This window comes from Camelus bactrianus, chromosome 9 (genome assembly GCF_048773025.1).
Source record: "Camelus bactrianus isolate YW-2024 breed Bactrian camel chromosome 9, ASM4877302v1, whole genome shotgun sequence".
NCBI lineage: Eukaryota > Metazoa > Chordata > Mammalia > Artiodactyla > Camelidae > Camelus > Camelus bactrianus.
Genome location: NC_133547.1, coordinates 46,808,444 through 46,834,648, shown reverse-complemented (window position 1 = coordinate 46,834,648; position 26,205 = coordinate 46,808,444). Strand labels below are relative to the sequence as shown.

The 26,205-nt window shown below is 37.8% G+C and overlaps 1 non-coding gene across 1 annotated transcript; it reads right to left on the bottom strand.

Moving 5' to 3' along the window:
• Positions 1-24,710: 24,710 nt before the first annotated feature.
• Positions 24,711-24,783, bottom strand: TRNAA-AGC (transfer RNA alanine (anticodon AGC)). The gene has a single exon. It is a non-coding gene; the product is annotated as a tRNA-Ala (tRNA).
• Between the last annotated feature and the right edge of the window lie 1,422 nt (positions 24,784-26,205).

Sequence of the window (26,205 nt, the reverse complement as noted above, 5' to 3'; positions counted from 1 at the left end):
AAGAGGCTTGTTTCTCTCAGCTCTGAAGTTAATAGGGCTGTTGCCTTGACCCAGTAACATTACTTTGTATAGGTTACTTGCTCAAAATATTAAATTAAATAATCAGAACAAAATTTTCCTCTAGCGCTGTTCAAAGTTTGTATTAACTGGCCTCTGATTGGTGCCAATAAGCTTAATTAACTCCACAGATTTGAAATCAACTCTATGAGACAAAAGCACCATCTCTTACATTTTTTAAAAATGGGCACCCTTCTTTAGATTATTAGCTTGTCTGATAGTCAAAAAAGTTTCATGCAAGTTTACTCTTTAAACAAATTATAGCTCTTGGTTTATCAATCTGATGTTTTATAAGAGAGATAGAATCTGTTAAAAATTATATAAGACTGTTTTCAGGCCACCATCAACTATTACCTTGAACTCTACAATAATTCTAGTCTCCACACTGCAACCAGAGTTGATCTTTCTAAAATTCACATCTGGTTATGTCATTCTTCCTCTTGAAATCACTCAGTGTTTCCCACTGCCCTCAGGATAAAGTCCAAACTCCTTAACATGGACTCGCAGAAGAGGAACCAGACCAGTTTAGCCAAATACCACATGGCCTACTCATAAGTTTCAAGTGAATAAAACATTATGTAGGCCACACACTCTAAACAAGGAGGAGGGGATTCACTTATTTACTGGGTGGTAGGAATCCAAGAGAAGGAAGAAGCGTCATTCCCTCTGACCCTCATTCCCTCTCCCACAGTTTCAGGGCAGGATGCTTTCAAGATTCTCTCCCTCCACATGAGTGTGGCTGACTGCAGATGACTCTTTCCAGATGAGGGTTTAGCTACAAGGTGCCCAAATGTCCATCCCAGGAGAATTAGGGAAGTAAGGTTGAGTCAGGGCATAATCCAAACAGGATGAGTGTTACACCAAAGACCCAAGAGCCTGGTCTGTGTCCAGGCCTCAGACTTGCATTATGTTTCCCCTATTTCTGTTGTCCTCCAGCAGGGCTAGATCTTTCTGGACATCCTCCTGTAAGGCTGTACCCTCACAAGTGGGGTTTTATCTCTCATTGGATTATTTCCTCCCAAGATCCAGCCAAGTCATCAGGGGTCTAATTAGGACTCAATTATTAGGCAATCAGACTTAGTAATTAGGTCCTGGCTAGGTAGTATTGACCCACATAAGGTTATCTCTGGTTTATTGTATATTTTATACCAAAACATATTTATCTTCTGATCCTAAATATGGTCAGAATGACTTTTATAACATTTTCCCTATTTTGCTTAAGCTAGCTTGAGTTAAGTTTCTGTCAATTATAACCAGAGTCCTGACAGACTGTAGTTTTGTAAAGCAATTTATGGACGCAGGCTCACTGCCACAGAAGGTACATAGATACATATTCTCCTTTGTACTGGCCTCTGCGGACAATTGGATCTTTTATCTAACTGTTGCCAGAAAACAACGGCTATTTTAAAATTAAGATCATTGTTTTGATCTCCAAAGGGTCTCCAAATACGAAATGGTTCATCCTGCAGGAAACATGCCATTGATATGTTTTAATTAATTGCCTTAGCACATTATTTGCTATTATTTCATCCTAATGGCTTTGCTGGAAAGGTACACTGTCTCCAACTAGTCCTTCTTCTGAAGTGTTTTTGAGATTTTTCTATATCCCTCTCTTGGCCAACTCTGTAAAAGCTACCATGGCTATCTTTCACCATTGAAGTCTTAGCTTCTTTATTCTGTGCAAAAGAACATGACCTTCTAAGGCTATGACTCTCAAAATTTTGGCCTGCATCAGAATCACTAGAAAGGCTTAGTCAGCTACAGATTGCTGGGCTTGCTTCTCCTGAGATCCTGACTCAGGAGCTACGGCACGGGGCCCAAGAATCTGCATTTCTAACAAGTTTCAGGTGATGCGATCAGGTGATCTGGGGCTGCTCATCTGGGGATCACACTTCACCATCACAGACTGAGTTCGAGCAGACCCTTGATGGACACAGTCTGTCTTCTGCTTGACTCTTCATTAAGACCTTGCTGGGAGGACTCTCAGTCATCTGTGCAGCATATCCACTCTGCTAGCTCAGAGGTCCCCAATTCAAATGCAAGCTGGCCAGGAAGATAACCTGAAGGAGGGCAAGGTGGTGAGTGGGGAGCTAGATGAAGAGGGATATGCAGATATGAGGGATATCCAGCCGTGTGTAAATGGAGAACAGAAGCGTGTGCCCCACCTGAAAGAACATCACTCCATAGCATGAGAGTTGCGATCACAGACCCCAGAACAGGCTCTACCACTTACTAGTTATATGAGAAGGTTAGGCAAGTTACCTAACCTCCCTGTGCCTCAGTTTCCCTGTCTATAACATCTGGATAATAACAGAACCTACCTCATAGGATCGTTGGGGGGATTAGATAAATTAACACATGCAAATCATTTAGGAGAAAAGATAGTAAGTACTTATAAATATTATAATAACAGCAAATGCTTATATAACACTATTTCCCTGGCACTAGTTAAAAAACAGTACACTTATTAATTTGTTTGGTCTTTATGTAAACATAATTACTAGCTTCATCTAACCAACGAGTGAACTGAGACACAAAGAAGTTAAGAAATGGGCCCAAGTTCACACGACTAGAAAGTGGTGGCACTGGACTGCAAACCTAAGCAGGCTGGCTCCAGAGTCCCCCTTGCACCACCACACACTATCGCACAAAGCATTGCTTTTGCTCTGTAAGGGTTACCAGCCATTGAACTCTGGCCAGTTGGTATCATGTAGAATATGAGTTCATTCTTTCTTTGTTTTTTTAATTTCCTTTAAGAGGAACTAGAAATCTACATTTGTGTGTATGTTGTTTTAGCACGCTCCATTTAAAAAAATCACTTCATGGGTCAAAGAGAACACCACTCTGGGCCACTTTTGGCCTGCAGGCCATGCACTTAACAAGCTGTGCATCCACCCTGGAGGTGAGGAGAGGGCGGTGGGGTGACTCGTTATGCTGGTGGGCCTGGGGCAGGACTGGCTCTCCTGCGCGCTGGGTGCTGGGCCTGGTCATGGCAGGGCAACGTACTTCCTGGCACTTCATAGCACGCTGCTCCTTTCGCTGCTCCTCTTTGCGCCAGTAGCCTCCCTGCTCTTTGCTTTCTTTTCTCTCATGCTTTCTCAGACCGAGACCATAGAAGAGCTTCACTTGCTTACGTTACCCAGTACTTCTTCCCTGAAACACTGATCCTTCCCTCCTTAGGATGGAGCATTATTTCTATACATGCCATTAAACCCATCATTTGTCCCTTAAAAATTACTTCTGAGTCTGAGCTCTTTTTATGTAAAAGCAGCAGCCTCCCTAAATTTCCGGTACTTGAAACTGGAAGTTCTAGATAACGCAGTTACTTAATGCCAGGCACACCTGAGGAGTAAGACCACGAAAACAGATAAATCCATCTTCCAGCACAAGAGCTGAGCCTGGCTAGAGTTATTGCTCACATATCTGGCCTGTTCAGTTGGAAACACAAGAGTTAGATATGTGTCATGATGACATAATATTATTTTCCCAAAATAAACAGAGGTTTTTTGTTCCAGCTGGATCGTATTTGTGGTTTTTCTATTTTGCTCTTGGTCAGCCCCCAGCCCCCAGCCCCCAGGAGGATCTTCTTGTAAGGCCAAGAAAGGCTTTTCCATGCACTGACCTGGCTGGGATAACTGGTCATGACCGTAAGAGCACCAGTCAGTTACACGGTGGAGGGTGAAGGGGCCTCTCACAGAAGAGGTGTGAACAATCAGCCCTGACTTTCGTATCTGACCCTGCAGCAAAGTTCTCAGCATGTGCTGAGTTAAACAACTTTTTTTTTTTTTAAGTTTCCATGGTTAAACATGTGCAATTTCGTTTATAAATTTCAGCCTTACTCCTACATGCGGAATTACTGCCACATTCAAGAGTTGCATTTCAGTCTATAAAATATCTGCGCTGCCTTTCTGTGCGTTTAAGGACGTCAGCTGAAGTCCTCCCTGTAGAAGAACACTTCTACACGTTCATGACAGGAAATGTGTGCCTTTCGCTTCATTTTAAATCTTCAGAGCCAAATTCTAAGTATCTGTGTCAAAGGCAGATACTTAGTATCTAAGTATCTAAGTATCAGAGTTTAAAGGCATTCGTTGTTGTGGAAGGGTTCACTGTCATTGAGAGAGGAAGACCAAAAGGGAAGTAGGAAGACTTGGGAAAGGGAGAGGGAGACTGCATTTATGGTCTTGGAAAAATCTAGAAATGAAGTACTGGCTTTGAAAATCGCAGCCGCTGCTGGTTTTTATTTCATTTGTATTTATAATAATCACTTGGTTCTAGGTACCCTACCATAGAACATATAATTACAGGTTATTAATTTTCACAAGTTACTATAATGTAATCAAATTTTACACAAGGTCACAGGCACAAATACATCAATTATTTAATTTATTCCTGGGTTAGGGTACACATGGGTGTTCAAGTTAGAGTGAAGACTCAGAATGTAGTTGAAGAGACTGGCCACGTCTTGCTGCGGTAATCCTGATCCAGGTCTGCTTCTCCAGGTCCACAGCTCAAGCTTTTTAGTTCACACCAAGGTGGCTGAACTTAAGGGGACTGTTATCAAACAACTCACAAGAAAGCAGACGCCAATGTATAGATTTCCAGCTAGAAACAGAATCCAAGTGTCCATCTTAGCAGAGTCTCTCCTCTGTTGGAAAGTCTACACAGAAAGCCAAGTTATTATCAGAAAGTGACTTGGTGGAATGGAATTCCAGGCCAGGGAGTGAGCCTGAGAACCCTACTGCCTGCTGCATCCATCTCCCCAGGAGGCTGAGTGCTGGAAATGTGTGGCAGAGGCAGCTTCTGTCCCCTCTTTCTCTAGGCTTTGTGCTGTCTCTAGACTGTTAAGACAAACGAACAAAATTCAACTGAGTAAATTTAAGACAGTTGATTAGCTTTATTGAGCAATTCATGAGTCAGGCAGCATTCTATTTAGTAAGAAGAGAGGCTCTCCATCTAGAAGCAAAAAAGAAAAGGTTTTAAAAGGCAGAGAAGGAGCTGAAAAAAAGAAATTCTTAGCAAAAAATGCATTGTTTTAGGCAAGGTCACCCTTGTAAGGAGAATGAAATGAATCTATCAGCAGATTGCCTAGTGCTGACCAGGAAATTCCAGGTTGGCTGATTAAAGGCCACATTCCCAGGGAAGTCTGACACTATTATTAGGTTAGGTATTAAGTCTTGCTTTGCTGTCAGGGAATCTACCAAAAGGGGCTCCATTTTGGACCTACTGTCTCTTTTTAAATAATTTCCCCCTTTTGATCAGACTCTCAGCTGAAGTGAGAGATGTGATCAAAATTTAAAGCATTATCAGCACTTTTACCTCCTTCTCTGTAGTTCTTGCAGTTTTTGCCCATCCTTTGTGTGTATTCACAAGTAATAGCATTTTTTGCTTAATCTCTAGGATAGTCACAAGTCACTACTTCAGGCTCACAATTTTTAAGTCAGTTAATCTCTTTGTTCCTTTTCTGATATTCCTGTTTTAGGGAGATCTTTTGCTTGGCGGTTGGTATCTATGAACATGCATTTAAAGCTTTTGAGAGAATACAGTGCATGAGGGAGATTATTATGATTATAATACACAGGATAGTTCCCAATGTTTGGAGTATACTTTGGAGCCATTGTTATCAAGACTTAAACCAATCAAAATCAAGTCAAAGAAAGACTCTGGTGAAGCAGTCACCTTTCAAAGCCAAGTGGCTTGCTCGGGGGTCTTACATAATCGAGTTTCAACTGCCCCAGAAGGGTAAAATGTTAATCCAGGTGCAGCAGGTGTTGGCCACAGCACAGACACCTCCTCGCTCAGCTAAAAGAAAACCAAGGGCTATCCTATCATCAGGAACAACTTCGGCCAGAGAGTCTAAGGATTTTTGTTGGACACCTGTTGATTTTGCAGTAGATTCTGCAGTATTTTCAAGCATTTAGGAGAGGTTTCTGGTCACAGCTTCATATTTATTCCTAACCAGGAAAGTAGGGTCCTGCCAAAGGAAGTCATCCTGAATCATGAATGCCTCCTGGTAATTTCTGACTTGACACTGTAAATTCAGGGAAGTGAACTAGTGAGGTGTCTCAGTCTGTGGGCGATTAGGGGCACAGTTAGATAACCTAAGAGGTATAAAAGAAAGGGTTTTATGTTAACGTACTAAGTCTCGGTCGGGCATCTTGGGAGGAAGCAGTCTACCATGATGTGAGCTACTTCTCTTCCTAGTCAATTTGATTTGGAGGCCTCCAGCATTTTTACAGGGTCAGATATGAAGTGGAGTCTTCTTAAGCTGTGAATGTGTTCCTAAGGCTTGAGTCCCTGAAATTTTGCTGCCACTGGGTAGTGAGGAGGACCTGGTATAGTCTCTTCTAAGGAGATCCAAGGGCCGTCATTGTTCTTATTGATTCCAAATCATAAGGGTGGGGGAAGAGCGGAAGCATCAGTTTGGAGAGTCATAACTAGGTATTTCAGAAAACTTAGAAGAATTCAGTATCCAACCCAGTTTACAGGTACATAACAAAACCTCAAAGACGATTAACAGGACTAGGAGCTAACATCTACAAAAGTGCAAACACACTTTTCTCCCTATAATGACTCCCATTTTTCCCCTTTTTTTTCTAAGGATATCATCACAATAAAACTAACTTGTTTGCATTAGGCTTGGGCTCATTATTTACATAAATGCAGCAAGAATAAAGATTGACCGTATAAATTCCTTTTAAGACCACTTTGTTGGAACTGTTTATAAGGAACTCCTGATTGAACTTCTTAAGAAACTCTCAAGGCCAGGAAGCCAAGCCAGAGTTCAAGCATCTCCTTAAAACTGGTTCTGTCTGAGTCTATGCATGTCTCTCTCTCAAATATGACATTCCAGTCAAAGCCTTGGTAATAAGCCAGTGTTTCCAATTGTGTTCTTTTACAAGGAGAACAAATTCTCATTGAACTTATGCAAATAACTAACTATACTGCCATGAAAAGAATACTTATATCTCCAAATTCTGGAGGGATCAAGTAGGGAGAAAAAGGAAATGTTTCATTCCTCTCTGCAAAGGTATATTATCAAAATTATTGTATGTCATAGATAGCATGAGAGAAACGGTTTCCTTAAAACGAAGAATCAGCAATGTTTCAAACAAAAACAATCATCCTCCTCAATTTATTTAGTCCCATGTTATTAATTCTTGTTGATCTTTTACTAGCAGTTTTATGAAGCCATCAGTTTTTCCATTAGAGCTGTGTAATTTCTTACCCAATTCAGTTTTATGATCTAAAGTAATCAGAAACCTGTATTTGTCAAAAGTCTTTTCCACAAATCTTTTTGAGGAAGAAGCACTTTTGCAGGAACATATTTTGTAAAAGCATCTGGGTAAAACAATAACTGTCTATAGATGACAAAATCCTTTATTTAAATGCCCATTATTAAAGATCTGATGAGAGTTAATTGAAATGGAATTGATAAGGAAATGTGGTTATTTCTGTGATACATAACATTTTAAGATAATAACTGGGATTATGGCAGATAATATTATATCAGGACATATCATATTTCCAGGAATGTCACATAATTTCTGGAACACATAACACATACCTGTATAAAAACAACATAAAGAAGGCTTTGTGTTAGTTCTTATTTGACAATACTTCCTGTGTAATTTAACATATCAAATAAAACTAATTATGTTAATATCTCCATTTTTATAAGGAGAGAGAACAAATCTTTTGAAATATTCCAGGGCCCCCCTACTTTGAGGTCAAAAAGACCTCATTTAGAATTTGATTTTGAGGAAGTTTGTTTAAAAAATATCAAAAAGGTTTGAAAACGCTTGATCAAATAGGATCATAGGTAACTGTGAAACAATACTTAGTTATCTATTTAATCATAGTGACAATAGAAGATGTTAGAGGCAAATACGGAAAGTTAAATAGTCGTAAGAAAAAAAATTTTTTTTAATTGAGAATATTCAGCTTTCTGAATACAGGAAAATTGTTTTGACAAAATACAGAACTCTTGCTTTCTAGGCAGATTATTTTAAAAGGTTAAAAAAAAAAGATCCTTTCACAATCTCTCATCAAGAGCAGACTAATAGTCCAATAAAACTTTTCCCCTTTAACAGAGAGAAAACCAAATTCTAGTTTTGCAACAGCTTACTGTTGATATTAGAATTCACTGACTCAATTAAGTTTACTCTGATTTTAGCCAGTCCTGACCATGCATAAAAATTGTTTCCAAATATTTCTTTTTCTGTAAACCTTAAATAATTTACTTTTTTACATTCAGATTTTGTCCTATGTTTTCTTCTCTTTCTCAGCCACTCTTGAGGACAAAATTGCTTTCTTTTCCCTCAACAAAGAATGCATCTCCATTCCTCATACCTTCTTTTACTGAAAATATACATCCTACTATCCTTGCATATAGAGATATTTCCTTTATTATTTCTAGTTTTTTTAATGATATATATTAGAATTTTTTAAATAAAGCCTTTAATTTCCAATGAAAGTTAAGAAGTAAGCATCTGTGAACTGTCCTTTATATTAGCATTCTGTGGCTTAACAAATTTATAAATACTTTTATAATTTCTAGAAACATATGACTTTTATAGAAAATTTCTCAGTGTTGTATAAACATATTTATTAATATGCCCAAATATTTTTAATTCCTCTGCAAAAGGAAGCCAAAACTAGACAAATGTTCAGTAATTAATGTTTCAGTATTTTATATTACTTATAAAAAATCTAGATATTCAGTGAACTTCTATGTCTTAATTTAACTTAGCAAAATTCTTAACAGTGGAAGTCACCAAAGAGATTTGGGTGACTATTTTTAAGTAGGGATACCATAAAATAATCGTTGTTTTTAAAAAATTACCTAAAAACCTTTATCCTGCTTGTGTCTGATTTATTTGTTTCAACAATTATGTTTAGAATACTTATGAAAATTTTATCATACCAAGGTACTTTTCTTGCTGACAAATTTTGTGACATGAACTTATTTGATTGATAAAGCCAAGTAGTATAAAGGTCGTATGTTTGCATTATATTCAATGTTGGTAACTCTAAAAAATCCATTTTAATTAAACCAACAACTTTAAACTAGCTTTAACTTACTAAAGATAAATCCTAGATTATGTGAACTGGGAAAGCATTTAGGTTAGTTTCTATTACATTTTAATTCATATAAGCACTTGTTCATTTTTAAACCAATTAGATAAAGCTTTTGAATATTTATATCTCAAAGGCACAGAGAAAGAATGCAAGTTCCTGAAAAAAGGACTGTGGTTTCCCACAGCCAACATTTATAAGCCTTTTGAAATACAAAAGGAGAGGTTTGGGAGTTGGTAAAAGGAATAGGTAAATTTTGAACTGTGTCTGGAGCTGCATTTCTGGTTTTGCAAAAATCTGTAAGATAAGGACAGTTGGTTTTAATGCCTCAAAGAATTGGGTTGTAACTTAAATGACATCATAGGTTGATCCACCCATAAATCATTTTACAAGAGCTTTAGAAAGTTTTCTTTCCCTCTGAGTACATTTAGTTTAGGAGAGGAGGCCTAAATTTTTTTTTCTATCTGAATATCATCTTCCAAGTTGGTCATATTTCTGATCATAGAATTATTAAATGCTCTTAAATATCTTGTCAGGTTTCAGCTGGGACAAATAGCAAATATTTCTGGCAGTGTTGAACAACCTCTTGGATTCAAGAGGTGTCCCCAAGGAGGGTGCAAATGTTAGTACCTTCACAAGATCCAGGGTCACTCCCAAAGATAGTCAAAAGAAAGAACTGACAGTCTACACATCCCAGGTGGGCAGGATGCCAAGCCAAGCTCATTAGGACACAAAATGAGACAAGCAAGAAGGCAATAGCTATCCTGGGGAGAGAAAAGGATCAATAACTAACGGGTCTGGATTTGGAAAGGAAGGGACAATGTGAAATTTAATTTTCCTCTCTTGACTGGGTATTAGAGACAGAGATTTCGGAGAGCCAACTCTGGTAAAAATTCTCAACCTCCGCTAGTTTCTGCCAGCTATCCCAGGAGCCCATCTGCAAGCTCGGAGTTAAAGTGGAGACCGCAGCTCTGATATTTACCAGAATTTGGCAAAGTTTTTTTAAAAAATATTTTAATTGTAGTTTCCCCTTGGCTGTGCTAGGGATTAACATACCAGTTAGTTTACCAGAAAATTCCTCAGAGTCCTGTCAATTCTGGGGGATGGGGCCCACATGGAGGCCCTCCCTTGAAGATAGACAAGTGGGCGTCTGTAAGGCCATTAACTTGGTGGGCTTTTGTTTATAATTTGTATCGTAAATTTTTCATGAGACTTTTGCAATGACTTTTCAAATGAAGCTATTTTGGAATTTTGAAGACTTTTGGAAGCTTCTGTGTACCAGTAAAATATGTATCCCATTCTGCTTGTTTAATTTGGGAATTCTTTCTTTTAAATGCACTTCTTAATGATCTTACCTAATTGGAATGTTTCCTCTAATGGCCATTGTAATTCTAGGTTGTTTTTAATAAGATTTTTCTGTTTTTGTAGATATTTATAGCTTCCAGGACCCACAGTTCCTAGACATAAAAAAAGCAGGTGTGCTGGAAGGTGGTGCACTTAACTCTTTAGAATTTAATGATTTCATTAGCTAAGCCTCTGGATTCTTGGAGCTTAACTAATACCTAAAATACTTAAAAGGATGTGCCACTGGCTTGGGGATTATATGATGTTCAACAGTGTACCTCATTGCACAGAAAGTTTTCTTGAGATTGGCAGGAGACCTAGTGTCAATCCAACCCATTCTGTGACCAATTTATCCTAATATAGGAGCCTTGAGTTAGGTAGTGAGCAGTCTATCAGCTCTTAAATGCCTGATTAGTGCCCAGCAATTTTTGTGCCCTTCCTTCCTTCATTCCTTCTCATAGTCCCATTAGCAATTAGCCTTTATTTACCAAAAACAAAACAAACGTGCATCTTAATACATTGGTAGTAACAAAGAGATATTACTGTATCAACCAAGAGAAGGCTCTGTGTGCACCACCACTTCCTGCAGAATTTTGGACTAGGGAAAGGACTGAGCCAGCAGACTTCAACAAATGGGGACTGTAGATTTAGAGGGGCTTCATATGGATGGGGACGTGTACACTACCTCTAAAAGTTCCCATGTGGATCTTTGAACAGAATCAAGGGCTAGAGGCTTAGCTCCAGGTAGAACCATCTTCCAACTCAAGCTGACCTTTCCTCTATTGAAAAGCCAGTTGTATAGGGAGCTTGTTGCAAAGAGATCAGAGCTCAGAACTGAGACGAACTTACCCACAGTCCTCAAAAACAGTGAGAAAGACTGAACTCAAAAAAAAAAGGTTCGCAAGTACCACACCAATGTTTCTCATTGTCCCTGAATGTTGTCAAAAGTTCACTTTGGATCCCACTGCTGCCACCAAATCTGTTTTAAAAAAAAAATGAAATTCAGCTGAGTAAATTTAAAGGATCTGATTGACTTTATTGAGCAATTCATGAATCAGGAGGCATTCCGTCTAGCAATCAGAGAGGAGCTCCATCAAGATGCAGGAAAGAAAAGGTTTTTAAAGGCAGAGAAGGAGCTGAAAGAAGGAAATTCTTAGCAAAGAGTGCATTGTTTTAGGCAAGGTCACCCTCCTAAGGAGAGTGAAAGGAGTCTATCAGCTGATTTCCTAGTGCTGACCAGGAAATTCCCGGTTGGCTTGATTAACGGTCACACTCCTGGGAAAGGTTAAAACTGTAATAAGGTTAGGTATTAAGTGTTGGCTTGTTGATGTGAGGTCTCACAATAGTACTTCTATTTTGGTCCTGTTGTCTCTTTTTTTAACAGCTCCTTCTGGTAGCCTTTCTTACTTCAGATTGGTAAATACTATTAACAGGGTAACAATTTTCTTCTAAATTGTTATGTTTTTATTGATTTGCAGGTCTGCTTCTGCCCTTTATTTATGTATTTATTTTTTGCTTCTACCTATTTAAATTAGCAAATAACTGATAACAACTTCTTAACTTGTTATTCCTTAGGATGTATTTATTTTACTAGTTTATCCTTGTTAGGGGGAAATAACTACTTCCCCACTCCTCAAGTTTTAATGCAGAAGAATTTCCTTAGGATAACACTCCTGACTTCCCCTCAGCTGGAGAAGTGACTTATCTAGATGAGTTTAAGAAATGGTTCCATGGGTAATTCCACCTCTTCTAAGGTCCCTCTCTAGATCTGCAGGCTGGCAAAAGGGTACATTCTAATGCTCTCTCCTTACATGCAAGCACGGGTCCTGTCCCTGAGAGAAAAGGCTCCTTGTTTCAGTGACCAGGTGCATGAATCTGTTCAATTCAGAGAAATAAAGGGGTGTACCTGAAGAAAGATGGGCTACTGTATATAACTCCTTATCCTGGCTACGTGGAATGTGCCAGCAAGTACACACTGCCAGATGGATAGATTTTTAAGAGCACCAATTGCTTCTCAGTCCCTGAAGCACCAAAGACACTAGTTAGCATTCAAGTTGCACTGAGAACTCTATTGTTGTTTCCACGTCATTTAACTTTTGTTAAGCAATGGCAGAGTACTTTGACCTGAACAGAGATCAACTTATGTTAAGTAAATAAATAAATGCATTATTATTTGACTTTTTCCTATACCCATCTTTATGACAAGAACAGTTCCACTTTACCTGCATAACTCCTCTTCCAAGGTAGCACATCTCAGTGCCAAGAGAGACTCCCTCAGACTGCCATGTCTCCCACAGAAAAAAGTGAGCGAATAGTGAGTGAGCACCTGACTCCCCCAACATGTGGGTGTTGCCCAAGAAACCCACTTTTTTCTCACTTCACCCAGCTTACTAAGGTGGTCAGCACAGCTGAGTGGTAGGGAGTGGCTGGGAGAAGGGAAGACAGGCCACAATTCCCATGAATTGCTCTGCACACTCCATCAGGAAGCCCACTCACAAGTTGCTTGGGGTACGTTGCCCACAAACCCCCCAGCTGGCCAATGGACATCCCAAATGCTCCATATGTCTGATCCTCTCTCTTCCCAAGGCTCACTCCTCAAATGTACCCCTGCAGACAGCAAGTGCAAGTATCTCATGCAGATAGCTGACTCAACTTTGGGCCTGGGAAAAGGCATACAGACCAGAACATTTCAGGGCACTTCCCCAGAGAAAACAGAATCTCTCAGCACTCAACCTGGCTTTGCAAAATTGAAAAAAGGCAGGCCATCTTAAGAATACAGCCCCCCCCAAGAGAAAACAAGAGTATAGAGCAGGCACATCCATAGAAAAGGTCTGAGAGAGCCTCAGAATCCTTAGCTGAGCTGACTGGTGAAGCCATTTCTCTCCTGAAGCCACTCTGCAGAGACTGGAGGAGGTAACTGATTCTTCAAATAAGAAGACAGCAACATAAGACTTCAAGGAACAACAACAAGAACAAAAAATATCAAGGAAACATAACACCATCAAAGGAACATAATAACATTGTAGTAAGTGATGCCATAGAAATGGAGATCTACAAATTGCCTGGCAAAGAACTAAAAATAATTGTTTTAAGGAATCTCTGCAAACTACAAGAGGACACAGACAACTCAACAAAATTAGAAAAACAACACATGAGCAGAAGAAGCAGCTCAATAAAGAGATAGAAATAATTTTAAAAGTTCTGGAGCTGAAGAATGCAATGAATTCAATGAAAAATGCAATATAGAACATTAACAGATTTGATCAAGCAAAAGAAAATATCTGTGAAATTGAACAGTTCATTTGAACTTACACAGAAGAGAAAAAAGAATAAAAAAGAGTGAAGAAACCCTAGGAGATTTAAGGCACACCATCAAGAGGGCTAACATTTTTATTAAGAGAGGAAGAGAGAGAGAAAATTAGGTTGAATGCTTAATTAAAGAAATGATGGCTGGAAACCTCCAAATCTGGGGAGAGATAAGTACATCCATCCAGGTACATGTTCTAGAAGCTCAAAGGTCCCCAAATAGTTTCAAGTCAAGGAAGACTTAACACAGCCACAGTATAATCAAGAAATTCTAGAGGGAATTCTTTAAGCTGAAACAAAAGAACACTAATTAGCAAAATGAAAACATATGAATGCATAAAATTCACTGATAAAGGTAAGCACATAGTCAAAATCAGAATACTCTAATACTGTAATAGGAGTATGTAAATCACTTACAACTCCACTATAAAGGTTAAAAGACAAAAGTATTTTTAAAAACTATATCTATAATAATTTGTTAATGAGTATGCAATATAAAAAGATGTAAATTGGATATCAAAAACAAATTGTAGGAGGGAGAGTAAAAGTGTAGGATTTTTGCATGCAGTCAGAGTGAAGCTGTTATCAGCTTAAAAAGATTGTTATAACTATAAGACTTTTATGTAAGAATCACGGTAACCACAAAGCAAAAATGTAAAGTAGATACACAAAAGATAAAGATAAAAGAATCAAACCATATCACTATAGAAAATTACTAAATCACAAAGAAAGACAGTAAGAGAGGAAAAAAATACAGGATCTATAAAACACCCAGAAAATAATGAACAAAATGGCAATAGTAAGCCCTTATATATGATAATTACTTTAAATATAAATGAATTAATTTTTCCAATCAAAAGACATAGTGTGGCTGAAAAAGTCAGTAACAGAATCAGTGTTACCTTGCTACTAAGGCCAGACAAAGTACTATAAGAAAACAAAATTATAAGTCAATATTCATGATAAACATAGATGCAAAAATTCTCAACCAAATAGTAGCAAATTGAGTTAAATAGCACACTAAAAGATTCATACACCACGATAAAGTAGAATTTATGGGCTGTAAGGATAGTTTAACATAAACAAATCAATAAATGTGATATACCACATTAACAGAATGAAGGATAAAAATCATATTATCATCTCAATAGATATAGAAACAGCATTTGACAAAATTAAACATTCTTTCTTGATAAAACCTCTCAACAGGTTAGGTATAGAAGGAAAGTACCTCAACATAATAAAGGCCATATATGACAAACCCACATCTAGCATCACACTTAAGCTGAAAGTATTTCCTCTAAGATCAAGAACAAGACTTTCAGTACTATGCTAAACAGAAGTGGCAAGAAAGTCCTTGCCAGAGCAATTAGGCAAGAAAAAGAAATAAAAGGCATAAAAATGGGAAAGGAAGAAGTAAATTTATCTCTGTTTGCAAATGACACATATTATTATAGAAAACTCTAAATAATCCACCAAAAAAATTAGAATAAATGAATTCAGTAAAGTTGCAGGGCACAAAATCAACATACAAAAATCATTTGCATTGCTATACAGTAACAGCAAACTGTACAGAAAAAGAATTTAAGAAAACAAACCAATTTATAATCACATCAAAAAGAATAAAATACTCAGGAATAAATTTAACCAAGGAAGTGAAAGATCTGAAAACTGAAATCTGTAAAATATTAATGAAAGAAATTGAAGGCAATACAAATAAATGGACTGGAAGAATAAATATTGTCAAAATGTCCATACGACCCAAAGCAATCTATAGATTCAGTGCAATCTCTGTGAAAATTCCAATGGCATTTTCAATGGAAAAAACATCCTAAAATTCATATGGAACCACAAAAGACTAAGTAGCTAAAGCAAGTTTCAGCAAGAAGAACAAAGGTGGAAGCATCATACTACCTGATTTCAAATTATATTACAAAACTATAGTAATCAAAGCAGTATAGTATTGGTATAAAAACAACCAATTCACATATTAAAAAAGAAAATTTGATCTTTATCTTATATGATATACAAAAATCAAGTCAAGATGGATTAAGTTCTTAAACATAAGACCTGAAACTGTGAAATTCCTAGGAAAAAAATAGGGGAAAAGTTTTATGATGTTGGCCTTGATAATAATTTTTGGACTTGACACAAAAAGCACAGGCAATAAAAGCAGAATGAACAAGTGGGACAACATCAAACTAAAATGTTTCTGCACAGCGAAGGAAATAGTCAACAAGATGAAAAGGCAGCCTATGAATGGGAGAAAATATTTGGAAACCATGTATTTGATAAGGGCTTAATATATAAATTACATTAAAAAACTCAAGTCAATATTTAAAAAAAAAAATTACCCAATTGAAAAATGGGCAGAGGTCCTAAGTAGACATTTTCCCAAAAAAGATATACAAATAGCCATCTGGTAGATGAAAATATGCTCAACAGCCCTAACTGTCACAGAAATGCAAATCAAACCACAATGAGATATCACCTCATACCTGTTAGGGTGGCCATTACCAAGAAAGTAAAAAAAATAACAAGTATTGGTAAGGATGTGAAGAAAAGGAAACCTTTATTCACTGTTGGTGGGAATGTAAATTGGTGCAGCCATTATAAAAAAAAAACAGAATGATAGTCCCTCCAAAAATTAAAAATAGAAGTACCATGTGATCCAGCATTTCCACTTTTGGGCATATAGCCAAAGAACTAAAATTACCACCCCAAAGAGAAATCTGCACTCCCATGTTCATTGCAGCATTAGTCACACAAGCCAGGATGTGGGAACACCTAAATGGTCACCAATGTACGAATAGATAATGAAAAATTGGTTTATATATACAAAGAAATGTTATTCAGTCTTAAAAAAGAAGGAAATCCTACCATTTGCAACAACATGACAACAACCCAGAGGACATTCAGCTATGTAGAATAAGCCAAACACAGAAAAACAAATATTGCATGATCTCCCTTCTATGTGGAATATAAAGATTCAAGTTCATAGAAACAGGAACTGGTACGAGGGAATAGAAGGCAGGGGAAATAAGATGTTGGTCTAAGAGCACAAGCTTTCAGTTATAAGATGAGTACGTTCTGAAGATCTAGTATACACCATGGTGATTTTAGTTAATAATAATATATTGCACACCTGAAGTTTGCTGAAAGAGTAGATCTTAAGTGTTCTCACCACACGCACACACACAAAAATACAACTATCTGAGGGAATGGAACTATTAATTAGCTTGATTGTGAGAATTATTTCACGTATGTCTATTTATATATTAAAACATCACATTAGACACCTTAAATATATACAATTTTTATTTGTCAATTATACCTCAGTTAAGCTGTCAGGGGCAGATAAATACATAAATAAAAACAAGAGATGAACTGAAATGAACCCAAGTGGCAAGCTAACACCCCCACCCAAACTGATTCCTAATCAGACAGAAGAGATGAGCCCTACGTCCTAACTGACAGGAAAGGGCATGCTCTTTCTGGGGGTAAATATTTTTCACTCTACTCTGTACTGTTCTCGTATATATAGCTTTTGGCATACAATAAAACAGCAAAACACAGGAAAACGTGATATATAATCAAGATAAATGAAGTTAAATGAAGCAGATTTAGAACTCCCTAGATGTTGGAATTATCAAGAAAGGGCATTAAAGTATCTTTTATATCTAAAATGTAGAAGAAGAGATACTCAAAGTGAATGAAAACACGGTGGATTGCATCAGATAAATAGAAACCCAAAAGGGAAGCCAAGTGGAAATTGTAGAACTAAAAACTGTAAGATCTGAAATGAAAAATGTACTTGCTGGGCCTGACAGTGAACAGGGAAAAGCAGGGAAAGGATTTATGACAGGTCAGTATAAATTACCTAAACCAAAGAAGACAGAGAAAAACAGTAACTCTGAAGAACAACGTCTTATCTACCAGTGAAAAAACATCAGATTGTATAAAAAAGTGTAGTTGAAGTCATATAAAGGGAAGGGGGGAGACAGAGAGAATGAGAAAGAGAGGGAGGCAGAAGATACATTTGAAGAGAAGATAGCTGAGAATTTTCCGAAATTGATGAAACTTACCAACACCCAGATACGAAAAAGTTCAGTAGAACTTAAAGGAGGACAAATGCAAGTAAGACCATATCAAGTACCACATAGTCAAACTTCGGCAAACCAGAGGTAAAAAGAAAATACTAAAAGCAGTCAGCACACACACACACACACACACACACACACACACCACCGCACACCATAGGACCAGATAGCTTTACTAGTGAATTCTATCAAACAGTTAAAGCAGAAATAATACCAATTATGTGCAAACTCTTCCAGACAATAGAAGAGGAGAAAGAGTTTCCCAACTCACATTATAAGGCCAGTTAAAAAAAAAAAAAAGCAGTAAAAGACATTATAAGAAAACTACATACCAGTATCCCTCATGAACACAAATGAAAAATTCTTGACAAAATTTTAGCGACAGCACATAAAAATGATAATATAATATAACTATGTGGGATTTATCCTGGGATTGCAGGGTTGATTTAACATTTGAAAATCAATCAACGTAATTCACCAAATTAACATAATAAAACAAATCCATATTTTTATCTCAATAACTGCAGAGGACGCCTTTGGAAAAATTTAGCATCCATCTATGATTAAAACTCCCAGAAAACTAGAAATAGAAGAGAATGTTCTCATACTGAAAGGGGCATCTATAAAAACCTACAGCAAAACATCATACTTAATGGTGAAAGACTGCTTCTCTCCTGAAATTGTGGAAAAGGTAAGAATGTCCACTCTCACCTCTTCTCAACATTGTAATGGAGATCCTAGATGGTGTAATAAGAGAAGAAAAAGAGGTTGAAAGACAGCTATAAAACTGTCTTTATTCACCAATTATATGATCATCCATGTACAGAATCCTAAGGAATCTACCAAAAAGCTACTGAAACATATAATTGAGTTTAGCAAGTTTGCAAGATACAAAGTAAATTTACAAAAATCATTTGTATTTCCATATCCTACAAACAAAAATGGAATTGAAATTAAAATGCCATTTATAATAGCATCAAAATATAAAACACTTAGGAATAAATCTGACAAAAGAGGTGCAGATCTGTATACTGAAAACTACAAATACTGCTAAGCAAAATTAGACCTAAATAAATGAAGTGACGTACCATGCACATGGATTGAAAGAATCAGTTTTATAAAGATATCAATTCTTCCCAAATTGATCTGAAAGAGTCAAAACCATCTCAAAAAATATCCCAGCAGGATTTGTTGTAGAAATTGACCAACTGATTCAAACATTGATATAAATGTATCAAATCAACATTTTGTATACCTTTAACTTACACAGAGTTATGTATCAATTATATCTTTAACTACAAAAATAATTAAAAATTGATATGCAATATTTTTTTCCCTACACTCCTGCTCCTAACCTGGATCACACATTTTATTATTTTTTTTTTCCTTTCATTTTCATTTTCACTTCTGTCTAACAGGGAGTTATATGCTTCTTATTATCCTCCTTCCTGAGGTAGCATTTGGCCCCCTCCTTTCCCTCAAACCGTTATGGTATTTGCAAAAAAACATGATTATGTGTGATTGGAAATGAAAAACGCATCAGTTTATCCATTTCAAAATATTTTCCCCTTGAAAAAGAATGCTTAAAAACATAGGATGGGCTGCCTTGGAAGAGACTGAACTCCCAGTCCCCAGAAGCACGCAAAAGAGACAACTATCTTCATTCAACACTCATTCACAAAAAACAAACAAAGAAACAAGCAAAAAAATACCCATTCACAGAACGTGTACTATGAACCAGACACGGGCAATACAGTAATAAACAAGGCAATTAAAGTATCTGTCCTCAGGGGTCTTAAAGTCTAGTAGCATGTCCAGGGTACTGGGGATTTCTGCACAGAACAGGTTTGAATGAGGTAACCCCAGAGTTCTCTTCTGGAAGTCTATAAATCTATATTTCCAGGATTTAAAAAAAAAAACAACATAACAAAACAAACTTTTGTTTCCTAGCAAAGCAAATGCTTCCTTCATGCCCTCTCTGTTTGGGTCTTGAGAGCGGTAGACCGAATACAGTGCAGTAAGGAACCCAACACCTATGGAAGCAGCCCTCCAGCCTGAAACAAAAGAATTTGGCCAGCTCGCTCATTAATCAAATCCATCTTGTACAGGAGTGCTCTTGTGAGCCTCTGCCAGAGGGAAATATCAAACACATGGTCTCAGGCTGTTCTTACCCCTGGGAAAATGTGGAAGGGACTATGTCAGAAAAATGTAGATCTATTTCCAGGAAATTTCACCTTCTGGCACCGTCCCCTTCCCCTGGCTCTGGGTGCTGCTTCGGGGACTCCACTTCAGGAAAGTGAGGCAGCCAGTGAGCCAATCAGAGCCAGAGCGAGCAGATGGCCTAGCACTCTGGGAACATATCCCTCCAAGTACTACCACAGAAATGAGGGACAGTTCCAGGAAAACACGGAGTTGTAACTAGACTCATGGCTTAGGCACACGAGGCCAGCAATAAGGTGCCAAGAGCAGACTTGCTGGAGTCAGGGTGGAGGAAACCGCTGGCTTCTCCTGCAAACAAGTCAGTTTGAGTCTCCCCGCCTTATTGGACATGATCACTACTCCTTCTCAGAGATACCCCTTGGGTCTGCAGGCCGATGTCCAGTCAAAGCTCGAATATCTGGGAGCAGTTTGAAGAGTTTCAGTAAAAAAAGTGAATGGACACCAAATAATCATTCTAGTAATGGTTTTACCCAAAGTGCTTTTTTGCAGCCTCCAAACTTTGTTTATGCTTTTTCTTCTTCCTGGGGTATTATTCTCTGCCTCCTGCCCTGTTGAAGTCCTATTTTTCTTTCCAGGATTATCTCAAGTGCTGCTTCTTCCATGAAGTTTTCCTGGATTCTTTCAACTCCAAGTAAGCTCTCTTCTCATAACATTCTAAATTTTCTTGTAGCAAATATTATACCTTATATTACAGCATTTTGTGCATGTGGTAATTACCTTTTTTTTTTTTTTTAATGGAGGTACGGGGATTGATTCCAGGACCTCGTTCATGCTAAGCATGTGCTTTACCATTGAGCTAAACCCACCCCCCCCACCCATGCCTTACCTTTTTAAAAATTAAATTCTAAGTACCTTATGGACAGATGTCATATCTCATTCTTCTTTACATCTCATCCTGCCCCTTTAAGTTTCCTCCAGCCACCCTACATTTGCATATGGTAGGATTAAGAAAAGCTTGGGGACATGGAGTTGAGAAAACAGTCTTTAGAGCAATCAGTGGTAATGAAACTTCCCACTCCTGCAAAGGACAAGACTAGGTCTTTCCTACAGTCTCTTTGAGGTCTACAATGGCCTTTTCTGTCTCAATAATCTAAAAAATTAAAAAACTAAGTTCACACTTAGTAATGCCTAATTCATCCTGAATTGCTGGGGAATAAGCAGTTCCACATAAGTGCATTTTCCAGATCACTGGAGCTTACTTATTGGAATCCAAAAGTTTAAAAATGATTTATAAAACATGCTTGTCCAAAGGCATTTACAATATCTCTGGAAAAGTCCAAAAGAGAGCAGTTATAAGTGGTTGCATCCATGGAGGACAACGTGGAGATTAGGGAGCAGAGGTTGGGGGGAAATCCTACTTCTCACTCTGTACTCTTTTGTACCTTTTGAATTTTGAATGATGTACGTCTATTACCCCTTCATTTAAAACTAATTACATGCTTCCTTACTTCTTTAAATATAGTTGCTGAACCTAATTTAACTTTTATTTCTGAATCAAGGTTATCATTATAAATACCATATATTGTCTTCTTCCTAAATAGCGTTACTCCAAAAAAAAAGGGTATTAAAGTTATACAGAGTTATATGCTCCTAGAGTAAATGGCTCCCAAACCACTGAGCCTCTAGAGATTTGAGATTTGGTTTACTTTTTAGATTTTCTGTCTCTTCCCTGGCACTTTCATTTTTTGTTGTTAATATAGTGACTGCTTATAGCAACCACTGCCCCCCTCCCACCTTCTGATTTGCTCATTTGTACTGATGTGATTTGGAAGACAAGTGATCTCAGATGGTAAACAAAATTCATCAAATGGCGATGGGAAGAAAAAAATTCCAGGAGGTAAAGAAAATACTATTGCTAGTGGGCTATGGTTTTATGAAGTGGATTGGGCTGAATGGCGTTCTAATTGAACATCAGATTTATGTCTCTCTCACTCAAAATCATACAGTGCTAAGCCTTTGGACAGCAGGCCTGGTGGACACCAAAGTAGTTACCAGATACCAGAGTGCTACTAGAGGCAATGCCTAAGAGAGTGAGAGGTAACTCATGTCTTGCTGTCCATGAAGGACACAGGAAAACTACCAAGATAACACTGAGGGACTCAGAAAGTGGTGAAAATCGGCATCGTTCAATGTATAGACTTAATGACATCTATTTTGGCCTTGTAGTGGCTTTTCTGACTCTTTCTGGCTTTTGTTTTAGGTTTTTGCATGTTTTTGCTGTTTTTCACTATAATTCTGGATACCTGAGTGACTAGATAAGTAGCTTCTGGAAAAGTAGAATTTCTACTAATATCATCGTTAACATTATTCTTTTCTCTTTTTACCTGAGTGATGTTTTTTTAGAAAATCCTGGACGATTAAGACAATTAACTGGCAACACAGATTTAAGCAATGATAGCTCCAAAATCAGGTTAAGCAACACCTTCATTAATACACTGTCACCAAGAATGAAGCCCTGAGCAGCACCATCGTGGGTTAAAGTATAAACAGTTTGAAAAATTATTGGAGAACTAGAGAGCTGAAAAATCAAGGACAGAGAATGAGATGAGGTCAAAATATGGTGTTAACATTCAAAAAAGAAAGCTAATTGTGGAAATTACTGGCCAGTAAATCGGATCATCGTAGTAATAAAACAGATGTTAACAGTGAAAATCCATCGACATCTGGAAAGAATAAAGTCACAAAGGATTTATGGAAAGGAGTGAGTTCAAGAGAATCGGCAGAAGAAAAAAATCAGAGTGAGGCCAGCTCTTTAGTAAAGGATTTGGAACTTGGGTGAAGGGTTTTGCACAGCCTGCCATGCCATTGCTACTCTCAGGCCAGTTCAGGATGCGAACACGGTCACATGGACTCCAAAGCTGGCTGGGAGATTGTAAGTGAAGGATAATGATATAAACACCCAGCAACAGCTCCAGTGAGGGGAGCAGGGGGCTGAGGGCACTTCCCTGGAGAGCAGGGTCAGGTCTGGTTTTATTTAACATCTTTGCTAATGATTTACAAGCAGCAACAAACATGTCAAGAAAATGTGCAAAGCACATCAACTATAGACAAGGTACACACCCCATCCAGCAAGGAGCTTATCCAACAGGACCAAAAGCAATTACCAAAGGGAGCTGGAAATAACCTAGGTCAGAGCTGCCTAGGAAAATAATCTGGAAAAAAAGAAAAAAAGAAAAAACCCAAACCAAAAACAGTCACCCTTCAGGGTTCGGTGAGAAAGGGGGGTGGGAGGGGGAAAGAATTAGAGGGATAGAATAGGACATAAATGTGGCCAAAAGTAGTCCCAGAGGACAAATCATGTTTAACAACATAACAGGGGAATGAGGAAGTCCAACAGGGCAGAGGTCCAGTTCTGAGGTATGTAAATGTATGGTTGCTGTTCAGCAAATGTGAAATGATAACTCTCAGAGGAGAACCCATACCCCTTGTCCTGATAGTGTGGCTGAAACTCGGCCTCTGTACCCCACTTACCAAATTGAGACTTGAAGACAGAGTTTTGGATGAAGTAGAAAAGGCAGCTTTATTTCTTTGACAGGCAGAGGAGGTCACAGTGGGCTAATGCCTTCAAGACCGAGTTTGCAGGGGAGAGAAGTAGGGGGTTTTACAGTAAGAGTTCAAGGGGCAGTACTGATTTCCATAGAAATCACATAAAGGGTAACAACTTGTTGCAAAGTCGTCCTTGTTTTTGTAACAGCAGCAGTTCTCTTTCTTCTGCTGGGTATGATGTTCATCTCTGGCTTTGGAACTCTTCTAATATTCTTGTGCCTGAAACAAAGGTGCTTAGGAAAAAGATCTGTGGAAAAGCACTCTAGAGAAAAATTTGTGCAGTTTAAAGTCAGGTTAATATGCGCTTCTGGCATTTTAGGCAGGCAGAGGCCTGAGACCTCTTGCTGCAGTGTTTGCAGAGGCTGGGACAACAGAATACAAAGAAACCATAAGGGGCTAAAAATTACTGCACATGTGCAATTCAGGGTGAGTTATGAACAACAAGATGCACAAGACACCCAACTAATGTCTTGGAGGTGTTGGGAACAAAATGAGGGGGATGGGCAGATCACCAGAGACCCCTCTTCCCCCACCATCTCCAGCCCAATCCTGGTCAGCAAAAGCATGGGAAAAACCCCTTAAACTATTACACAGTTAAGCAATTACAAATGCCATATGGTCACCTATGACAACAACTTCCTGCTTGGTTACAGTATGCAACACTAAATCCCTCTGTACCTCAAAACCCATTCTGTACCTGCTTCTAGACTGTCTAGACCAGGACTTCTCAAACTTCCATGTGTATAAAATCCCCTGGAAGGGGAGACTATGCATTTCTCACAGGCTTCCAGGTAATGCCAATGTCGATCCACAGGCCATGTATTTGAAAAGCAAAGCACCAGAGCATCAGTGTTCAACAGAGCTTTCTGCAGTGATGGAAGTGTTTTTAATCTGCACTGTCCACTACAGGAGCCAGTGTCACATGTGGCTGTTAATACTAGCATGACTCATGACCTAATTTAAAATTGTTATTTAATTTTAATTCATGTTACTTTGGGTTTTTTTTTTTTTTTGAGGGGGAAGGGGAAAGTAATTAGGTTTTTAAAAATTTAATTTTTTAAATGGAGGTACTGGGGATTGAACCCAGGACCTCATGCATGCTAAGCATGTGCTCTACCACTGAGCTATACCCTCCCCCATAGTTCATTTTAACTTAAATAGACACATGGCTATTGGCTCCTGTATTGGACAGCACAGCTCTAAAGCAATTAGATGCACATTAAATTTTAAGAAGCACTGGTCTGGAAAATGCCAGGTCACATATTTCCTTCCCCCAACAAACCATTAATCATATAGGCATTTGAGCTTCACTATACTGAGCATTCAGCTGGATTGACAACCAGTTTGACTGGAAATAAGATTTAGTTTATCTGGTGGTTACTTTTATTACAAAATTATACCCTGAAGAAAATAAAACTACCATATACTCCAGCAATTCCACTCCTGGGTGTATATCTGAGGAAAACAAAAACACTAATTCAGAAAGGTACATGCACCCCAATGTTCAAAGCAGCATTATTTACAATAGCTAAGATAATGGAGGCAACCTAAGTGTCCATCAACAGATGAATGGATACAGATGTGGTATGTATATACAATGGAATACTACTCAGCCATTAACAAGGATGAAATTATGCCATTTGCAATAACATGGATGGATCTGGAAGGTATTATGCTTAGTGAAATAAGTCAGTTAGAGAAAGACAAATACTGTATGTTTTCACTTGTATGTGAAATCTGAAAATTAAGACAAATTAATGAATATAACAGAACAGAAACAGATGCATAGAAGCAGAGGACAAACTATTGTTTGGACTTCTTAGGGAAGAGGAGCTGGGGGAAGGGCAAAATAGGGGAAGGGGATTAAGGGTACAAACTACTAGGTATAAAATAAATAAGATACAAGGTTGTAATGTACAGCACAGGTAACACAGCCAATATTTTATAATAACTTAAAATTATAATCTGTAAGTATAATCTACAAAATATTGAATAGCTATTGTACACCTGAAACTAATACAATACTGTAAATCAACTCTACTTCAACTTGTACTCCACTTATAGACGTTACAAAGAAAGGTGATGGAGGGAGGGTATAGCTCAGTGGTAGAGTGCATGCTTAGCAACCACAAGGTCTTGGGTTCAATCCCCAGTATCTCCATTAAAAAAATAAACAAGTAAAGTAAGTAAATAAGTAAATAAACCTAATTGCCTCCCCACCCAAAAAATTAATAAAAATGTTTAAAAATTTAAAAAAAGAAAGGTGATAAGACATTTAAGCAAATAAAACATTTGCCACATTTTAGTTTTGTTTAACAGTTTTATGAAATTACAGTTGACATACAATAAGCTGCATATATTGAAAGAGTAAATTTTGACAATTTTTGTCATATCCCATTACTATAGTCAAGAAAATGAACGTATTTATTATCCCCCAAAATCTTCTTGCACTCTTTGTAATCCTTCCAACCTGCACTACCCTCGTCTCGTTCATCAACAGGCAACCATTGACCTGTTCTCTGTTGCTATACATTAGTTTGCATTTCCTAGAATTCCA